General features: G+C 43.6%; 1 non-coding gene across 1 annotated transcript; it reads right to left on the bottom strand.

The window, feature by feature from the left end:
• Positions 1–457: 457 nt before the first annotated feature.
• Positions 458–619, bottom strand: LOC148015938 (U1 spliceosomal RNA). Its single transcript, XR_015688247.1, has one exon. It is a non-coding gene; the product is annotated as a U1 spliceosomal RNA (small nuclear RNA).
• Between the last annotated feature and the right edge of the window lie 15920 nt (positions 620–16539).

Here is a 16539-nt window from a genome sequence, read left to right as displayed (position 1 = left end):
GGCGCCGGAGCCACCAGCAGCAAGCAACAATTTCGAGCTTTGATCGCGCCAAAATAGACGCCGGCCTCCCGCCCCCATCCAAGCGTGTCCGCGAACACCCACGTGAGTCCGATAGTCGTCGAGATTCCGATTGCGGTCCGGTCCGTGCAAGCCCCCTGCGGCAGGCCGGGCCAGCAGGATCAAAGCTACGGAGCGGATCTGTGCTGCGGCGTCCAGCGCGGGGCCTGCCGCCTATCAGGCCAATGCGTCCGCTTAAACCGGCACCGGAGCAGTTGAAGGACAGAAGGGGTCGTTGGAGATCCCGCTCTCCCCCGACGGAACGAGCCTTGCCATGCGCTGCCAGAGCGAGCATGGGACCTTTTCTCTCTCAGCATTGCACCGACGACGAAGATTGGAAGGCGATCCGAGCGCGACGCTTGCAGCGGGAATGGGTCTGCAGGTTAGGTCTTCGCTCTGAATAGGGGCCGCGCGAACGCGAGCCCCCGCTGCCACAAATTATGACGTGCACTCTCCCACTCAGGGGAGATGCTAGGGTGCGGCCCGTCCGCAGTGCAATGGAGAGGCCGACCCTAGGCCATCGGCCTTCCTGATCACCGATAGACCCCGCCCAGGTAAGTATGCTGCTCTCCCCGCCAGGCTTCGCCTTAAGTAGTAGGTACCCCCCGCTGCCTCCCTCCCAGCAAGCACCCCATTCACGACCACACGCTGCAGGCTATACCTAAGGGACGAAAACGCCAACGTAAACGCAGCAGAGCTCTCCTCGAATTTGATATTCACCAAAAGTCTCCTCCTTTCCAAACTCCCTTTTTTCTTACAAATTCCCCCTTCTCGCATTTCATTGGTATTACAGGGGTACCAAGGTTACCTCACTTACCTCGAACGTTCGGGATGGTGCTTAACCGGTCACGCCAAGCTAGCGCCCCTGGTAAAGCTTACTTGCATGTAAAAAGGTCCATGACCAACTAAAAAGAACCACAAAATGGGTAGGATGCCTAAGGGGGATGGGGAAACCCTTAATATTTTTTAATTTAAAGGATGAGAAAGAATAGAATAGACTTTTCATCTGCGTACAAATTTTGAACTCTTGCTTTCAATTGGGAGAGTGAGAGTGAAAGTGTTGTGTGTGTGTGTGTGTGAGAGAGAGAGAGAGAGAGTGTGTGTGTGTGTGTGTGTGTGTGAGAAACTGAATGGGTGAAGCTTTGTTCTTCCTTCTCTTGAGCACTCTCTCGTGCCTAAGCTCATGCTTCCTTCTTGCATGCAAAGGCCATAGAGGGTTAAGAATGAAAGGAATACACTCAAGGGTCATGGAGCTTCACAAAGGCCTCCTCCTTCAAGCTTGGAAGCCACATACACTCACTACAAGCGAATCTCAGCATTCATAATACATGCGAGAGTCTAAGTGAGAGATGGCCATTGTACTTCATACATCAATTCTCTTGAAAAAATAAGTAGGTGCGCATGGTTTTAGGCACCCATTATGAATTGATCCTTTCCGAGGGTGCAAAGAGATTAGTGAGAGATGGCCACTGTACTTCATAGATCAATTCTCTTGAAAAAGTAAGTAGGTGCGCATCAATCGATCCCCTTTCCACTAGTGCGCACTTATGTGTGCTCCAGCACATTGGCACTTGCATTAACTCACCCTATGTGCACTTGAGTGTACCCTTGTGTACCTAGGGGCTGCATCTTGCATTGCATCCATAATCCCAAGTACTCTTGTGTCCACATAGAAGTCTCTGCACATTGAAACATTCACTAGCACTTTAAGACTTGCCATAATGTGTTGCACCTTGCACTAGTGTCGCATCTCAACCATACATGCACTATAAGTGCACTCTAGTGCAATTATTGTAGACACACTTCTTCTAAACAACCCTAATGCATGATGACCCACCTCTCTCTCTCTTCTTTCACAAGCCAACAACCATACTGTTTGTAGGGGAGGCTTGAGGGGGAGTAAGGAAAGACAATGAGGCCTTGTATGTGTACTTGCCACATCAAATTGCACACTCTTGTGCACTTGCATACACTTGAGTGCACTTGTGTACATTTGAGTGCACAAACATGTATGTGCACTTGCACTAGCACTAGCATGTACACTTGTGTGCACTAGAACCTTGCATTACCATTAAATCCATCTCTTCACACAATTCCTAGTACCCTTCCATATCATAGTGTATTAGTTCGAGTGCACTGCACTTGCATATGAACTTTCAACTTTGGTACATTATTTCCATTAAGCATTACCCACATGCACTAGTGCACATACATTTGTGCACTATCCCACTCCTACACACAATCTTTCATAACTACTTATAGTTAACATAAATATCATGTGTACTCATTATGAGCCTTGAATTCATTTAAGATCCCAACTGCACAGACAAGTGAATAGTAGTATGCCACTCATACATGCACTTGTTGCAAGAGTCTCTTTTGTCTCAATACCAACCCACTCCCACCTTGTTTGCAAGGGAAGTTTGGAGGGAAGAAGGTGGCATCTTGCAATGCACTAGTGTGCAATGGTGCGCTTGCATGCATTCGTGTGCACAAATGTGCATTGGCACTGGCACTCGCATAGACACATGCATGTGAACTTGAGTACCCTTGAGTGCACTAGTATCCACAACCCCACCCACTCTAGGTCCACTACTGCAAACCTTACATTTAGCCTCACTCAATTCACTTATGTGCTTGATTGCACATAGTGCAGTTGCTTTGACACTCACACACACTAACATTGGCACACTGACATGGACATGTGCATATACACACATGTGCACTTCTGATGCACTTGTGCTAGCAACTCTAAACACCTTAACCTAGTGCACAAAAACGTATATTGAGCCAACCATTGTGTACTTGTGTATGCTCGAGTGTACTTGTGTGAGCCTATGTATGCTTGAAATTAGTGCACTTACCTGTACATGCACTTAGGAGCAGTTGCACTTAGACTTAGGTGCGCCTACACCTAATTGTATTTGCCACCTAAATATTCTTGTAATTGCACATAGTCACACTTGTGTAGAGTGCACATGCACTATGCACTAACCCTGAACAACTGAGTCTCTGAGCTCACCTTAGGACACATTTCTTCTCAATCTACATCTGCATACCTTAAGGCATGAGAAGGAATCATAACTCTACATGTTGAGCACTGTTGTTAAGCACTCTAAGCACACATATTAATTCACTTTCCACACATGTGCACTGTTGCACCCCATGTAGTCACTACATTCCACTCTCAATGCACACAATTGCATTTGCACATGCGCAAAGTGAAAAGAAAGGGTAAGTGCAATAATTAAAAAGGAAACTCGCAAGGGAAAAGAAATAAACTCAACATGGCAAAAAAAAACCGTCAAGAAAACCAGAAGGAAACACAATTAATCTAATGCAAGTATGCTACACGAAAGTGTTTTTTACACATTGTTTGATGGAAAGAGAGAGAGAATTTTTGCACAATTCATGAGCACAAGCAAGATTGTGACCAAGAAGACTTCACTTGCTCAATATTCAATGATCTAAAGAACAAGAAGAGATAAAGGTAGGAGACTCAAAAATAAGAAGCAAAACATAGATGTGACCTTCCAACGCCCACATCAAGGAGAGACCCCAGTCCTAGTAGATCCTAGACATTCAAAACACCCCTATACATGACCTAATTAACTAAGTTATCTAGTTAGACCACTGAGAAGCAAGAGAAACCACGAGGATGACACCAAGCACAATGGAGAGAATTGAGGGGCTGAGGCAATGCCTTGAATGACTTCCAAGCCTTAATCAACAACTTCTAGTAAGCTACAAAGTTTAATGTCTCCGATATGACTCGAGGTAATGGAAAAACTTTGGGAGAGCTGCAAGGCCAACGGATAAACACTCTTAACTAACAACTAGATCTTAACAATGAAACTAGACACTAGCTTGCAACCATGCAAGCAAAGATGGAAAATATCCATTGAATGTTATTGGATGCAAGAGTAATAGGATGGGGATAGGATTCCTTCTCAGGTCCCATGCAATGATGCCCTTGTTTGACTACTCTTATTTGATGCAAGTAGGGACCCACATTGCACAAACCATCCTAACCTGAATGAAAAACACTCTAGGTGCTAGAGACCAGGCAAAAATCCCCTTAATTGCAAAATAGGTAGATAATTACTGCACCGAGGATGACCCTCATAGCTTTATCAAAAAAATTGTGCAAGTCTATGATGCCAATAACCTTATTGGTGACACCAATCAAGTTCAAGCCTTTGAACTTTGCTTAGGAAAAAATGGACAAACTTGGTTTACTAATCTTGATGCTACTGAGAAGGCCTCCTTCATATTGCTTATGAATTTTTCTTAGGAAAAAATGGACAAACATGGTTAACTAATCTTGATGTTTCTGAGAAGGCCTCCTTCATATTGCTTATGGACTTATTTAGTAAATGCTTCATAAAAACTAGCTATGGGATAGTAGCTTGAATGTATTGTGCCCACATAATTGTAAAAATTACACGGCACAGCGAATAGAATCTGAGAAAGAGATAGAGATAGAGAGTACACAACAGATAAGAGGGGAATTAGAAATTTTCTTTAGCTCTAAACAACTGATACAGAGATGGCTCTGTCCACCCGTGCGCTTCCACAGTGAAGCTTAGATGGCAATCTAGACAGAAGATAGGTGAAGAGCTTAAGGCTAGCTGGAACAACTCTGACTAGGTGAAAGATAGATGATCGATGGTTGTGAAGGGGTTTAGCTTTTATAGCCCGTGAAGGCGGTTAGGTCGGCCTACCATATGAGCACTAGTCGGCCAGGGAATATTCCCTCTACTGTCGGGCCGAGGGCAATGTGCCTCGAGTTGCTACTAGCTTAACTACTCAGTCCAACCCAAAGATTAGACCCACAATGGTCACCTTTTTGCCATCCTGTCACATAGACCTCATTTGATATACAAGTCAAGACTCAACCAATGTCTGGGCTCACATTTGGCTTCTCCTCGTAATGGGGGCCTTATAACTTTGAGCACCATGGATCATTGGTGGCACCTTATGAGGGCGGGGCATTGAGCATATCTAACAATAATTTCTTAGCTAAACTCTTAAGTGTTGGTGCCAAAGAGGTGGCATCATTATGTTCTAGGTCAAGCCACTCATAAATTCAAATTGAAGCGAATTCTCACGAGTTGAGGTTAGGTATAAATGGATCTTGGCAAGCAATCTTGTAGCGATCTTGGAAACTTAATTGCAAATTGAGGATTTCTCCAAGCCCGTAGCAAGGTTGGCATCCTCTTGTTAGCTTTGTGTGCTGTCTTTTTGCATAGCCCTGGATCTTGATGTACCTCTAAATGAATCCTTGCCATCAAGTAATGGACTCAACATGATGTTTATGGCTCTTGGCACTTCCCTGAATGTGGCCTTGTAATGATTTGAATTCAACAATTGGTAGTTTTATTGGCCAATTTTCCACCTAATTTGCAAAGGACTAGTGTCTTAATGGATCTAGATCTACGAGGCTAGGAGGTGTTAGTGGGTGAGAATAAAAGTGCATCCAAGATTCTAATCATGCAAAATATGGTGGCCTAGAGATATTGAAAGGTTGAACTAACTTTATTGAGGACTACATACAAATATTCAACAAGTGGATGAGCTAAGTTGTTATGCACACTAATGTACTAGTGGTCTTGACCTAAGGAAGTGCCAAAAACTATCATGTGGTTGATGTAGACATGCCTAGGATGTGAGAATAGGGTGCCGAGGGTTGAGATGTACATTTAAGGAATGGTGTAGGCATGTGGAATCTAACCAAGGTTATTGGGGGGGGGGGGGGGGGGGGGGGGTCCTAAGGTTGAGTGAGTGGTCAAGTACCCATGTGCCCTCAAAGCAAGATGGGTTCTTATGCCTAAGTGGTCAAGGGAATATTCTAAGTGAAAGTGCCTAGGGTGTGTGTATGGTGGTTTTAGGAAAGGGAGATTCTTATGCTTAGTGATATGGACAATGTGGTAGCTAGCTATGAAAAACCCTACGAGTGTGCGTGTCTTTGTTTGAGCCATACTAATGGAGTCCCTAAGGCTATGGGTGTGAATGTGGCATGCAATGGGTGACCATGCACATGCGAGTGAGGGATCTAGAGTGTCTATAAATAAGGTGTGTAGCCATGTCTAGGTGTATGCTTGCATGTTCTAAACAATGGGAGCCTCTAAACTATGATTGAGTGTGATCTAAGTGTATGTGCCTAGGTGAGGTGCACATTCCAAAATGTAATTTTGAGTTGTTGAGACTATGTTAGCTATGTGCCCTCGCACTACTTGTGTAATAATAGGTGCATTAAAGATAAGTTGTGTGTGCCTAAACACTTAGGTGCTTGGGTGATTATCCAGAGTATGCATAAGCACTGCCTAGACTAGTATTTTCATACGAGTAACTTCTAATTGCTATGCACATGTATGGTGGGTACAAATGCTCACCTATGGATCCTTCCTTTTGTGTGGGAGTGCAAATGTGTATCCTTAGAACCTATGTCCACAAACATCCATGTGTGGTGTGACTAAGTACTCCTAACTAATTATGAGTGTGTAAGAAAAATTATCAACTAAGTGCCTAAGCTAGGTGCCTCCAATGCCCTAGAGCTTGTTCCTATAGTGCAAAAAGTGCTCCTTAATAGACATGGATGAGTACCTAATGCAATATGGATGAATGATGTCTACTTTGAGGTGCCTAGCTAATATCCTTTTGCTTCCCATCACTTAGCAAGTGTCCTCTTGTTGAAAACCAGAGTTGCAGCATTGGAATGTGTGCACAAGAGGGAGAAGAGAGCTCAAAGTACAAGAAGGAAATCTTGCTTACTAAGTTGCTTAGAGTACAACTTGGGTACACTCTCTCACACTTGATAGTGACCCATAGGCTGTTTATATAGCCTTTGCCAAGCTAGGGTTAGGGTTTCCCCTGCCCCTAGGGCTATTCACACTCATCTGCCCTTATACTCCCTTGCTTACAGTGGGTTCCTATGCTTGCCTTCTAACACCCCCCCTCAATGCTAGGGTGGCATTGGATTACAAAGCATGTAAGAGGTCCCCCCCCCCTTTTTTGGGATGCCTTTATAAATCAGCCTTACAAGGTTGTTTTAGGTAGATGATTTAAATAGTCAAAACAGTCGATCTTCAGATGGATCGGAGGCATAGTTGGCCACCAATTCTTTGGGTATTTCAGGAGTGTTGGGGCATTTACTAGTATTATGCCATGTCTTCTTGCACTTGTTACATTTCATCTTCTCGGGGTACTTCTTCCAGCAGTTGTTTACAAGATGTTCTTTTTTCTTACAGAAAGAACATCTAGTGAGAATTGTATGAACCAATACTTGATCACGGGAATTTGAAGTTGCCTGACTGTTGTTGCTTTCTTTGTGGTTCCTCTTTTCTTCATCCAAATAGGATTGAATGGTACTTGCCAAAGTAGGATCTGGAATGTTGGTAAGAGTGGTTACAAGAGTAGGAAACACCTGTTTTACAGCTTTTAGGAGAATAGCAATAGCATCTTCTTCATGTATTAGAGCTTGTACAGAAGCAAGCTGTGCCATAAGTCCCTTCATATGAGAAATGAATTTTCCCAAATCTTCTCCTGAACGATATTCCAAGCTAAATAATTCAATTTTAAGGAAGATTTTAGTATTTTTGCCAGTGGCTCCATAGAGCTTTTCAAGCTCATCCCATTTTTCTTTAGCAGTGTTTAGTCGATCAACATGATGAATCAGGGATTCATCTAAGTGTAGCATTATGATTGCTTGAGCACGTTGGTCATCCTCTATATCAACTAGATTTGCAGAGTTTACAGCTCTACTGCCTTGAATGAGAGGCCAATACCCTCTCTCCATCATTTTGTATTTTATAAGTACCTGCCATGGGTGGAAATCCTTGCCATCAAACTTTCGAATTTGAGGACGGACATCAGCATATGTTGTGGTCATTGGGAAGGTCTTACCACTTGTTAGGACAAGGGCAGTGTTTAGTCCCCTACAAACTTTCCACTGAATGCGGAAGCAAATTAGACAATTTGAAATCAAAGTTGCAATGAAGAGAAATGCTGAAAATCATATAAGTGTAATATTTCAAAGTATGACTTTGGTGGTCCTTTCTTATGTGCAAACTTCTTCCGAGGTTTAATAGTCTTTTTAGGTTTTAATGAAGTAAACCTAGACTAGACTTCAGGCTCCTCCTTGTGGTATGGCTTAGTGGATGAAGCTTGTGTTGGTCAGGGTTGGTTTATGATCTCAATGCTTGCTGACGATTTCGAGGAGAGTACAATGACACTCATGCTTTTGATTTCATTGACCAATGTACTTGAGACAAAGTCACTCACGGTATGCAATACACTTCTAGTGTATGATGGTCTATGTGTTAATTGTACACATAACCTTACAGTAATATACGAAGAGGAATAAAAAACTCACTAGATTTTAGTGAATGCCCAGCAAGCAATTAACCTGATGATTCATGATTAGTGTTTAGAAAACACTATTGTCAAGCTTAGTGAAGTGCTTGAATGGAACCCGATTGGAAGTCGGCTTCCCAATGCTTAGTGATGTCCATTGAGCATGCCCAAGAGCTTTAGAATCTGGAATAGGCTTCAGAGACTCTGCTTCAGTGATTAGAATCATTGTTAATGCAGCTCAGAGTGAAAAAATGACAAAATGTCAAGCTTGGAGCTTGTTGGCTATGGCTGCCCAAAAAAACACAGTTAGGGTTTGGTAGAAATCTCTCTCTGTGAGAGGAATTTCTAGGAACCCTTTTAGCTGAGGATAGCCCACTTGGGGGGCTATCAAAGCCCCAAGATAGCTGCAAGGATTGCGTTGCTTGATGCGTGTATAGCAGCCCAAATTCTGCGTTGTCAGAAATTGCGCCTGTTTCTGGAAATCACGCAATGCTGCCCACACCGTCGACTAATCCTGAGCTCTATCGTGCCAAGCTGATTCGCCCTAAGATAGCCAAGAAGTCCCTAGAAGAAATCAGAGGGAGATATGGCCTCCTTTGTCCTCCCCAAGTCCTCCAATAGAGGTAGGTTGCAAGCAGCTATGGAGGAAAGAAGGATAAGATGAAGGAGATAGAGACTCATGTGCACTTAGTGATAGCTGAGGCTGAGGGAAGCTGAGGATATCAGAGATGGCTCTAATACCATGTTGGAAACCACAGTTGTAGCATTGGAATGTGTGCACAAGAGGGAGAAGAGAGCTCAAAGTACAAGAATGAAATCTTGCTTACTAAGTTGCTTAGAGTACAACTTGGGTACACTCTCTCACACTTGATATTGACCCATAGGCTATTTATATAGCCTTTGCCAAGCTAGGGTTAGGGTTTCCCCTGCCCCTAGGGCTATTCACACTCATCTGCCCTTATACTCCCTTGCTTATAGTGGGTTCCTATGCCTGCCTTCTAACACCTCTACCTCTTATAACCAAATGAATGCTTGGAGCTTAACTATTTAGGGGACAACTTGAGCTTGAGTTGGCATGAATCAAGAATATCAATGTGACTTTTCTAAGGTGTTCATGGCCTATTAGATCAAGATCAAGATGGGCCTTATTTTATATCAAGGGGTTGTCTAAGCTTGGAGGTGCTCAAGTGTAGGCCAAGTTGGTGATTAATCACAGTTGACACCCTATGAGGCTATGTGTGTTTCCCCATATGTTAGTTTTGATGTCGAATGTTAAAATTTTAAAAAATTTATGTAATGAGATGCCACCATATGATCACCACTAGTCATGTAAACTCCTAGATTGCCATTCCTCTCATTAGCCATGTCAAACCCTTTCATCACATCATCGTTGCCTTGATGAGGCATCATCACTAACGCCTTGAACATGAACACATGGGTTGCCATGCTATCAACTAGATGAGGAGGATACATGGAGAGAGGGAGGGGGTACCCCCCTTAGCTTGTATAAAGGCTAGACAAATAGACCTTGAAATAAGAGTAGAGAGACAAGATAAGAAAAGAGGGGAGAGAGAGAGAGAGAGAGAGAGAGAGAGAGAGAGAGAGAGAGAGAGAGAGAGAGAGAGAGAGAGAATTGGAGGTGGAGTGAGATATAGAGAAGAGTGGGAGAGATAGAGAGAGAAAATAAGAGAAGAGGAGGAAGATTCATTACATTGTCCCAAGGCCCTTATTTCCCAAAGAACACCCCCATTCTTGGATCAACTCTCTTAAAGCTTGAGAGTTGCGAGACTTATGAAAGGTGGTGGAACTATTGGAGGCACGTAACATCCAGAAATGTGAGCGAAAATATGTGCAACGACCTAGCCCCGATCATACCAACCTAGATTCCACCATCTCTATTAGTCAATAATAATATATGAAAGAGTGGCAAAAAAGGTTGCATAAAACATTAATAGCTAAGACCGAATCATAAAAACTAAGTTAATTTTGGAAATACCTTTAGATTATGTGCATTATAGCAAACCAATAAACTAGCTTTCATCATCATTGTAAAAGAAATAAAAAAGATGGATTCTAGCTATCCTCCAATTCATGGTGGATGAAAAATCAGTTAGGTTTCACATACAATTTTTATCTTGGAAAACAACATGATTAACTTAGTCCTAGGTTAGGTAATAAACCTAGGAAAATTGGTAAAAAACAAATGGAAAATTCTTGGTAAACTTACATAGTCTTAGGAAAACAAACTTAGTAAATTGTAAAGTCACCCTAGAGGAGAGGTAGAGAAGTCTATTTCCATTTTGTCTAGTATTGTGTGATGGTTTAGATTTTAGATTCTCCTCCCTTACAATTAGACACTTCGGTCAGAATTGTCTAAGGGTCGTCCTCAACTAGAACGTAACCCGATCAATGATGGATCATATAACTATGACTAAAGGAAGGTCCGATGAGCCCCTCCTCATGACAAATGGTATCCTTTGGAAATACAAAACAACTATCTTCACAATAGGAAAAACTAATCATTAATACTCTCAAAACTACCATACACCAAGAGACTCTCAACTCTTAGATGGTTTGATTGAACAAGTCAAAGGCTTGTTAGGTATCGCATTAAGAAATGAACTTATATTGGACCGAACACTAAAGGAACAATGTAAGAGCAAATCATCTATCCTAGGAGGATCAACTTAAGCAAAGCTCAAATAGTAATAACAATCTTAAGGGGGGTTGAAGACTCGCACCCAAAGTGGTAACATACTAGACTCAGTTCATAGTTGAAACCTTGAATTATCTCTAAGGATAAGAGCAACCCAAGATTGTTCAAGATTGTCTTCTAGGGTAAATCAACTTTTGGAATAAGTACTAAATGTGATTTTGATTATGCATACGATTGACAACTGATGTACCAAGAATGAATTGCTTGTGATTGTATGGCAGATTTTGATTGAATCTAATTTGAATCAAGTTAAATATAAGAAAGGATGCACTAGCCCTCCCCCAAGGCTAGTTGTAGGGACCCTATTCTATACGGGGGTCAAAATCACCACTTTGAGAAGCCTTCTATCATCAATTGAATATTATCGACATTTTATTAAGAATTGGCAAAAGTACTAGTCCTAAAAGCACCTAAAAGGGATGATACCTTTTAAATATTTTCAGCAGCTACGATGTATAGTATTACTTGATGTTTAGCCTAGATTTGGGAGAAGAAGCGGTACCATCCAATTGCATTTGCCAATCACAAATTGGGGGTGTCTGAGATTAATTATACCTACATGGAGAAACCATGCCTTGGGACAGTTTTTTCAATGAAGAAATTCAAGCACTACATCCTGTATGAAAATGTACTATTTTATACAAAGACAGAGGGGCCAAGGCAACTATTCTTGAATAAGTTGTAGCCACCAGACCGCCTAGCAAAGTGTTTGATCACTTTGCATGAGTTGGACTATGAAGTTAAGAGTAAACTATTGAAGTTGTAGGGCATCATTGAATGTCTTGTGGATTTTGGGGAGTCGCAGGAAGTCTTGGCTGAAGGTAGTGACCTCGAGGGTCTAATCAAAATCGATGCAACCTCCATTCCATCCTGATATGTTGCCATAATGCATTATCTATCCATAGGAGAGGCTAAAGCCGCTTTGTCGAAGGCTAAAAAGAGAAAAATTAGGTAGCAATACTTGAAATTTGCTTTAATTGCAGGAACACTATATCGATAAGGGGTTGATGATGTTTATCATCGATGTGTCATCCTTGCATGATGAGGTTCCGCTTATCTTGAAAGAGTGTCATGACTCCACTTGTGGAGGGCACTTTGTTGTGATTGCACATAAAGATTTGAGAGCCGGATACTGGTGGCCATCCATTTTTAGGATGCATTTGCATATGTTAAGAGATGTGATACATATTAGAGACATGACAATAGGGAGAATAGGAAGTGCCCACCACTAACTCCTATCATGGCTATAGTATCATTTGAGAAGTGCGATATTGATTTTGTTGGACCTATACATCCTTCATCAATTACATGAAAGCATCATATATTTGTAGTGATAGACTATTTCATGAAGTCATCTCAAGCATTTGCTATGATGAAGGATAATGTCAAGGAAACATCTAGTTTTATTTTGGAATACATTGTTTGCTATTTTGGTCCACCTAAGGAGATTGTATTTGATTGTGGGACACATTTTTTGAATAAAATCATTGAGACTTTAATGGAAGCTCTACAAATTAAACATAATAAGACCACACCTTACATCTCCAAGCTGATGGGCAAGTAGAGAGTACCAATAAGTAGCTTTTGGGGATTTTATCTAAGACTGTATTTGAAGGTAAGCGTGATTGGGATAAGAAGTTGTATGTGGCTATTTGGGCTTATAACATGACATTCAAAAGAACTACATGCCACACCCCTTTTAGATTAGTACATGAGGAAGAGTGTGTTTTACCTTCAAAGATTGAGTTGCCTACACTAAGGTTTTTTCTAAACTATTCTTTGGGTAAAGAGGAAGCATTGCAAGAAAAACTCTCTTCCCTTGCATATCTTGATGAGATTTGGTTACAAGCCTTGCTACATCAGGAAGTAGGGAAGAAGCAGATGAAAATGCTTCATGACCTTCGTGCCAAGAAGTATACATTTGTTAAGGATCAATTGGTGTAGGAGCTTTCGCTCAACCGCTAAGACCCACGGACCGCTTATTGTTTCAAGCGTTCCAAGTTGAGCACTAATGGGTACCTGTCACATAGCCGACGCGCCATCCATATCTATGGGTGTAGTGAGCTTACCTCCATGCCGTTCGAGTTAACTCCTCTCCGCACACTCTGGTAGCTCCATGATCCAAGTGCAAGCTTCAAACAAGCTCCATCCTCAAGCTCCACGCTCCAAGCTCCATAGCCGCGAGCAAGACAAGAGAAGAGAAGAGAAGAGAAGAAGAGAGGAGAAGATGGAGAGCTTCTCCACCCCACAGTCCCTCACCCTCACACACTCACTTTCTCATACTCTCACCCTCTCACACTCCCTCTCTCAAGCACAAGCTCAAGCAAGCAAGAACAAGAAGGAGAAGAAGAAGAGGAGAGCCACTTTTTGCCACACACAAGAATGAGCTTCTCATTCACTTTTCAACTTTATATACAAAACCCTAAATCCCTTTTGGGCGGTCATCCCCTTGTCCCTCTTTTACATGGCCGGCCATAGACTAGGCCCTTTTTCCCATTGTCCTTTGTATCTTCCTAGCTCCCTTTCCACCGCCCATCTATATTTACAAATTGCACGGGTGAGAGCCCGGCGCTCCTTGAGTTAAGCCGCAGTGCACTTGCGCTCTTTTACACGAGTTTTGTCTTGCGCTTTTCTTGGTGCGCCTTTGCCTTTGTCTTTTATTTTAGCTTTCCAGATTTTCCACTGCCTGGCACTCTTTTACAAGATTTCAGGGTGCGCCTTTGCATTTTAGAATGCATCTTTCCCCTTTTTGCAGCTGCCTTGGACTTTTAAGGTTGCCCTTGCGCTTTTGGCCTTTTCTCCTCTTCTTTCTTCAGTCGAGCTATCTTTTTTCGGCCTTTGCCCTGCATTTTTTTTATTTCCTTTTTCTTTCTTCGTGTTGGGGTTAAAATTACCCCCCTCCTAGACGAGTGCCAATCCCATGGCACTCACCATCATAGGTAGCAGGCGTTAGCATGCACCGAAGACGTGGGTGGCAAGGGTGTCGGGGGTTGCCATGGCGAAGTGTCGGTAGTGGTGGGGAGGAAGGTCGTTGGGGGCACATTGGTGGGTTAAGCTGTAGGTGGTAGGGCAATGGGAGTTGGTGGTAGGGCTGTAATTTGGGGGGGTTGCACGGATGGAGTACAAGTGGCGGTTGGTTGGGGATTCAGTGTATGATGATTCTGGGCAGGCTTACAGGGTGATAAGGATAGGAATTTAGAGTTGAGTGTTGATGAAAAGCGAACGACACCTTCGTTGGAGTCGTGAATACCTGCAATTGAAAAAACCTATCATGTGGTCTCTCCCTAAGGGTAGTGCTAGTCTTCTTATTGTGCACAAGACATATTTTGGGAGACAGGTCGAACTCTAAGCAAGCCTGGAGTATTGTCCTGCACTTGAGGACCCAAATTGTGTATAGACTTTTGTGCAGATATTATGTGAGTGTCCGTGCATACTTAGATATTATGTAGGTAGAAGACTGCGGCGTGGTGGCTCATAACATCGTGTGGATGAAGGAGAGTGGTCCATGGTGGAAAGAAGTACATGTGAAGGTGGGTGCGCCATCGTGTGCATTGTGATTGTAGATGTAGCAGGATAGGGCACGGGAATAACATTGGGCATGTGGATGAGAACGGTGTACTGTTCATGGCCATTCGTGCGGTGCATGCCCCAATTGGTTGCCATGGTTTTAAGGCAAAGTGTGAGAGGGAATTGTGAGAATGGTTCAGGGTGACAGGTTTAACCACAGGCGAGACAAGCTTCCTAAGGCTGTCCTGCTCTTGATGTGCCCTGAAGTATTGTGGGTGATGCCAGGGGGCTAGGGGACTAGAGATGGAGCCAGCCGACCAAGGTCACTGGACGTACCTAATTTTGAGGACCCCTAGGTGTGGTGATGTGCGTGTGGGTGTTTTTTTTTTTTGGCCACCGTACAACCATTGCAATATGCGGGGGTTATGAGTCTTTCAATGGGTCGGGACATGTCAAGCCTCGAAGGCTCGGGAAATGGATGTGACCGTAATGGATTTGCCCTAGCCTTGTTGTTAGGGGAGCCGTTGTTGCGATATCGGTACGATTGCAGCGCCCCCCGTAGTGAGTGTAGAGCGTGACCCAAGAAGAGAGTGTAGCCCATGACTACGCGTGGGTTCGTGCGATGTGGGCACTCACGAGGGTGACTGTTCGCGTTCAACAGCATGACTTTGTTGCGGTTAGTGCACGGTTGTGGTTTTGCAGTGACCAAGGCGTTGAACATATTTGCACGAAGACTTGTGTTATCCTACATCCACTTGTCACGTCGTGAGAGTACATGCTTGATTTCATTAACTAATTCAACACATGTAGCTATGTTAAAACATGACTTTCCGAAATGCTATGATGTTAATTGCACTCCCATGCGATCGCTTGTCAAAGATGCGGCATACATTAGCTATAGGCAGAAGAAGTTGCATGAGTGGGGAGTTTCCCTTTCACCCTTCAAAAGACAAAAAGTTAGGTCCTGATAACTTGTTAAGCTGCTCGTACATCCTAGGGCTTAGTCGATTTCTACTAGGCGGGGCGAGTCTGATTGGTTGGGCGACTGGGCTGGTGCTGGTGCGGGATTGTCTTGAGGTCGGGTAGGGCACATGTCGGCCGGGACATGGATGGTATAGTCCCGGGCCGCCGCCAGTTCCAAAATGCCTTTAACTAATTCGTCAAACTCTTCCTATCCCTGGCCACCTTTCCTGCTCTTGGGCACCTGGTGCTTGAGCGCTCGTGGGGGATTTATGCAACTGGTGTTGCCACGGCTTGCACGCTTAGCTGAGCTTTGACTTTCTTGGTCCGAGGGTTTTTAGGCCTTCATCCGAGACGGTGCCGTTTAGGTCCGCATTTCTTTGCATATCTCTTGAGAGTGGGTACATAGCGCACCAGTGGAGGGGTACATGCCGCGTGCTCCTGTCGTCTGTGAAGAGCGTCTCTGCACGCTAGTTGTCCGTGGTTCTCCATGTTTTCCTTCTGGAGGCCTGCAAGATGCAATCCAAGGATTAGGCCTTGATACGGAATAAGATTGTTTGCATAGGAGGGATTTCAGTGTGGGTTGTCAAATGCATATGACTAGAAGAGAAGGTGTGGAACATGTTGTACTCATTGTAATGGTGTCCCTCTGGCCTCTAACTACAAGCAGATCTTGACTCACGCCGAGTTACATCGGTTGGTGGTCCTACATTTGGAGGGCTTATCCTTGGAAGGATAGGTCAGGAAGGGAAAAGTGTGTAGAGAGGGACTACGCCCTGCTTACATCATTAGGGATGTTGTTCAGGGCTTTCCATGGTGGCAATGCGGGGTGCATGCCCTTTTCCCGGAGGCGGACATGATCTGGTGAAAGGGGGACCGGCCTAGCATAGCCTGTTGGCCTCGATTCTTCTGTTCGTGCCTGGCTCTTTATTGCTTGTGTGTGT

This window comes from Lygodium microphyllum, chromosome 23 (assembly GCF_053477565.2).
Source record: "Lygodium microphyllum isolate KBCC chromosome 23, Lygodium_microphyllum_v1.1.10, whole genome shotgun sequence".
NCBI classification, from domain to species: Eukaryota; Viridiplantae; Streptophyta; class Polypodiopsida; order Schizaeales; family Lygodiaceae; genus Lygodium; species Lygodium microphyllum.
Note: the sequence above shows the minus strand (reverse complement) of the source record. Positions and strands in the feature narration are given on the sequence as shown.